We start from the raw sequence: 6,000 nt of genomic DNA, 5'->3' as shown, positions 1-6,000 counted from the left end.
AAGGAAACTATGGAAAGCATTGAAAAGGATAAAAGTTTGTATATTTCTCTTATAGCAGAATCTAGTGAACAATTGAAAGCTACCAAAGAAACTATCGTCATTTTGAAACGGACAATAGCAAACACTTATAGTGTGATAAGTACATCTACACTTAAAGTGTTTGAACCGAAATCTTTCAGTAGGGCAACAAGTTACAATGAACTTGAAAAATTTTTTATGGGACATGAAGCAATACTTTAGTGTTGTAAAGATTAGCGTGACTGAAAAAATAAATCTTATTGTGATGTATCTTAGAGGTGATGCTAAACTTTGATAAAGAATAAGAACCAAAGAGGACTCAAGTGTTGGACGTCCCAAGATTGAGACATGGTATCGTCTTAAGTAAGAGCTGAAGGAGCAGTTCTTTTTAAACAACACATCTTAGATTGCATAGGAGGAATTGAAAAGGCTCAAACATTAAAAGTCAGTTCATAAAAATATTAAATCTTTCAGTTCTTTGATTTTCGATATTGAGAATATATTCGAGGAGGATAAGTTATTCAACTCCATGTCTAGACTTCAACCTTGGGTGCAAGCAGAACTAAGACAACAGAAAATAAAAGATATATCTTCTGCTATTGTTGTTTATATACCTGGTCAATTTTAAATTGATTACTAGAAAGAACTATGTGACCAATTATTAGAGTTGTTTTTTTAACTTGGATAGTTGACTATGTCACATCAGGTCATTTTTCATATAATTTAATTTTTTTTTACTAAAAATCATGTTAATAGCACCTCCAAATTATATAAAATTTTACTCAAACAAACCATAATTAAAGTTATTGATATATTTATAAGAAGTTTTTATAATTTCTTTTTGAATTTAAATCCAAAATGATACAAGTATTAAAAAATCTAGATCGGGGCGACCTACGAATGCATGAGGTGTAAAGAGGACGTCGTTTCATGGTACCATGTACTAGACGCTATTCCTTAATTAAGAAGTCTTCGCGGGCGGGTAAACTAAGCTAAGGCACAGTAATAGTGTTGGTAAAATTGAATGGAAAGGGATGACAAGACACTGCTGTTGTGCGGTCTTTTAGTATTCAATTTGTCACCATTTGATTTTGTGTTTAGAATTTTATTAAAATATTTTTAGTTTAACAAAATATTAAATTAATTTTTTATTATTTTAACTTATTTTTAAATAAAAAAAATTTTAATAAAACAATTTCCACCACTGTAAAAAAAAAAAAAAATTATAATACCACTTTATTCTATAGTTTTATGATATCAAACTATTAACATTTCACTGTAATAATAACACTCAAGTACGTTTGTCTTTTATAATTTGATATTTTTAATTTTTTTAATTTTATTTTTTAATATTAGGTTTAATAGGTATTGGATTTCATAATTTTTTTTTATTTTTTATGAAATTATCTTGATTTTATAACTCAGATTTAATAAGTTAACCCGGATTAATTCATGGCTTTATTATTATTTTTTTAATTGATTTTTTTAATTTCATCATTCAACGTTGGATTGATTAAAATTTTCATTTTATTTTTTTAATTACTTTCTATAAGGTTATACGCTCTTATAATTTGGATCACGATTTTTATAAGTTGGCTAGGTTTTTTTTTATCTTTTTTAATTTTATTCTTCAATATTAAATTGATTAGGTGATTAATTGAGAATTGACTTCATATTTTTTTCATGTTCTTTCATGGATTTATCATGATCTTATAATCTGAGTTTGATAAGTTAACATAGGTTTACTCGAGATATTTATTTATTTATTTATTTAATTCAACCATTCAATATTAGTTTGATTAAAAATTATGCTTCATAATCTTTTTTATTTAGCCTAATTGCCTCAAGGTTTTTTTGTTCTTTTTTTATTTTTTATTTGTTTTTACTTTCATCCTTTAATATTGGGTTAATTGAGAATTAGGCTTTATAATTTATTTTGGTTGGTTTTCTATAGGGCTATTTCGATCTCATGAAACGGGCCACGAGTTTGGTTGATTGACTCGAGTGGTTTTTTCATGTGTTTTTTAATTTATTTTTTTTATTTTATCTTTCAATATTGGATTCAATATTGGATTCAATGATTAGTAGGCTAACCCGATTGACTCAACATATATTTATAATTAAATTTTATTTTTAATTTCATCCTTGAATATTTGGTTAATTGAGAATTGAGCTTAATAAAAAAAATTATTCATTTTCTATAGTGTTATCAGGGTCTCATGTCTTGGGTTAGAGATTTGGCAGGTTAATATAAGTCTATCCGAGTAAATCTAGTGGATCCAATATGTTGTCATTTCAATATTTTAAAAAACATATCATCTTGATTTTATTTTTACTTTCATCAATCTATAGCATGCAATCTCCTTTGTTAACGAGATTAATAATGGTCGGGAGATTTTCATGTATTTGTTGTGTACTTTAAGATTATTTACTTCTGCTGATTATTTGCTTACAAAAAGGCCGTTGTTAAAACTTCTTTATATGAGTAAAACACAAAGTCTAGTAGGGACTAAACTACCATATGAGACTAAATTTTGAATTTTAGGGTGAAAAATTTAACCTTGTGACAAGTAGTATCAAAGTATGGTTCATTCTAAGATTGTGCAACCAAAAGTCATGAAAGCTATTCGAGAAGTGTCTTGAGACTTTGATAGGGTTAGAGGAAGAAGTGTGAAGAATGCTCTATCATTGATAAATTGAAGGAAACTATGGAAAGCATTGAAAAGCATTGAAAAGGATAAAAGTTTGTACATTTCTCTTATAGCATAATCTAGTGAACAATTGAAAGCTACTAAAGAAACTATCGTCATTTTGAAACGGACAATAGCAAACACTTCTAGTGTGATAAGTATATCTACACTTAAAATGTTTGAACCGAAATCTTTTAGTAGGGCAACACGTTACAATGAACTTGAAAAAAATTTTATAGGACATGAAGCAATACTTTAGTGTTATAAAGATTAGCGTGACTAAAACAGTAAATTTTACTGTGATGTATCTTAGAAATGATGCTAAACTTTGGTAGAGAACGAGAACCAAAGAGGACTCAAGTGCTGGACGTCCCAAGATTGAGACGTGGTATCGTCTTAAGTAAGAGCTGAAAGAGCAGTTCTTTTTAAACAACACATCCTAAATTGCACAGGAGGAATTAAAAAGACTCAAACATTAAAAGTTAGTTCATAAAAATATTAAATCTTTTATTTCTTTGATTCTCGATATTAAGAATATATCCGATGAGGATAAGTTATTCAACTCCATGTCTAGACTTCAACCTTGGGTGCAAGCAGAACTAAGACAACAGAAAATAAAAGATATATCCTCTATTATTGTTGTTGCATATGCTTGGTCAATTTTAAATTGATTACTAGAAAGAACTATGTCACCAATTATTAGAGTTGTTTTTTAACTTGGATAATTGACTATGTCACATTAGGTCAGCTTTCATATAATTTAATTTTTTTTTTACTAGAAAACATGTTAATAGCACCTCAAAATTATATAAATTTTTGCTCGAACAAACCATAATTAAAGTTATTCATATATTTATAAGAAGTTTTTATAATTTTCTTTTGAATTTAAATCCAAAATGATACAAGTATTAAAAAAAAATAGACATCAAGTCATCAAGTCATAAATAGAGATAATAATTGACTATACAAGTTTAGAGATGGCCCATAAAACATACAATTCGTATCAAAGAACCATCATACCTAAAAATTTAAGCTGTTAGATGAGGTTTCAGGATATGATTTATATTATTCTCTAACACACCCTTTCAAGTGAAAGCCCTTTGGACTTGAAATTTATACAGATCCACATTATCTTATACTTAATATTTTTTATCAAATAAATAGGGATGGTGAGATTCGAACTCGTGACCATTTGGTCATCAAGACTCTGATATCATATCAAAAAACTATCTCATCTAAAAATTTAAGCTGTTAAATAAGGTTCTAGGATATGATTTTTATTATTTTCTAACAATTCAATCAAGTCTATAATTTTTAAATTTAGTTAGTTTTATAATGTTTAAGAAATATTTAAATATAATAAAGTTATTAAGTAGAAAAATCAAGTTAATAATGACGATAATGTATATTAAGATTAAGATTTTCTTCACAGATAAGATAAATATTATTACTTGAGTAAGGCCGATTATTGGAGGGACTGGTGGCGTAAAATACAAACCGGGCACACGTGATTTCCGGTGGGAGACCACCTCAAAGAAGTTGTCGATGGGCCTCCCAATGCATGTGATTACTCCATGTTATACGTTGGTGTTTGTGGTGGCTAGCTTCATATGCACGTGTAGCCTGCCCCCATGTGTGTTTTCTGCTTGACTCTCCCCTCTCTTTTCTCATGGCTTCCAGGAGGAGGAGGAGGAGCTTAATTTCTTCTTGCTTTTACAATGTTCCTTGCCAAAATCAGGGAGGTTGCAATCAGACAAGTACTTTTCATGTTTTACACCAACATGAGCCATGCTCTAATTAGCCAATAGATAGAGCTAGCTAGATTGATGTAGTAAGGATAGGACAGAGACATCATAACATGCAGCTGGTAATCATGATGAAGAACACCAGTTAGCACTTACTAGTCATGATCGAGTTGTTGGATCAATCCATACAAGAAAATTTATAGCTTAATTTGGAAATTGACTTGTTACGGCAGGACGAGTTATAGCCCCATTAATCTAAAAGAACCGAAAGTTCATTGACCATGATTTGCTTGAATCAAGATTTTATAATTTCACGCCAAGTAGTGTTTCTTAACCTATTTTTCTATCTTTTGAATCTGATAAAAAGAATTAATGGTCGGTTAATGTATGGATTTTATTTTTATTGGAGTTTTTCCAATCAAATAGTCTCATGGAAATAGAATTTCAATGATGCTTTTGGGAGATGAAGATGTTTTTTTAAATGAATATAGAGGATGTGTGGCAAAGGAAATGAGAGGGTTATTTCTAGCTAGTTGGCTCTCGCATACAAATTAGGACCACGAGAGCTAGCTAGGCACATGTATATGATTGAGCCACGAACAGTGCATAAATTATTAGTAAGTTTAAGCTTAAACAATTTAAATCAAATCTTAATTATTAAGGGAATGTGAAGATACAGAAATCAAACATGGTCGGTTGGTTAGGTAAAGTGACTTTGTATGGGCATTTTCACATTATCATAAAGGACAAAACCGAATGTCTGTCGAACTCAGAAAGCGACACTCATTAGCTAGCTTCATAAGTAATCATAGTCAATATGAGTCTACTGAAAACTATTATAACACATTTAGTCTCCTGTTTAGTTTAATTATCAATTACTACTAGCTCATTTTGACTAATCATACCAAGAACTCATCACAATTTGAAGTGTTAAACTACCTGCCCTTGAGAGGCTTGACGTGAATATTATGCTAATTTGGTGTCGTTCAAAGTATGAATTCTAAGGGATTTCACGATAAAGAAGTTATTCTGTGATTGCATCAACGTTTATTGTGAATAGCTTAATTATTACGAATTTAGTTAAAGATTTAATCTTGATGTATGAAAGCGAATTCGAACGAGAAATACTTTGATGATGAAAAATCTATATTATATCTATCACCATCGCGTGCAAATGCTCGGTGGCTCTAACATTAAGAAATGGATTCGTATCATTGTCATTAACAAATTTAATATATGAGAGTGTTGATGTGAAATCTGATGATCCAAAGGTTGTAATTGGACGTGTTGCTGCGGCATTGAGGGGGGGTGATGAGGGGCCTTCACGCTTGGACCACTCGTGCTATTCCAGGTTGGAGCATGGATTCTCAAGGTTGGTGTGTTTGAATATTCAATTCGCTTAGCTTCATTTTTTGGAATTATAAAATCTTGATGTTACATCATGGGTTATGACCCATCATCCTATACAATCATGGAAAGTAGTGCATGCATGATTATAAGTGCTAATTTGACAGTCAGGTGTGACATTATGGTTAAGGTCTGTTAAG

Source organism: Populus euphratica, unplaced genomic scaffold, assembly GCF_000495115.2.
Source record: "Populus euphratica unplaced genomic scaffold, PopEup_1.0 scaffold15.1, whole genome shotgun sequence".
In the NCBI taxonomy this organism is placed as follows: Eukaryota; Viridiplantae; Streptophyta; class Magnoliopsida; order Malpighiales; family Salicaceae; genus Populus; species Populus euphratica.
This window is presented reverse-complemented; position numbering follows the sequence as displayed.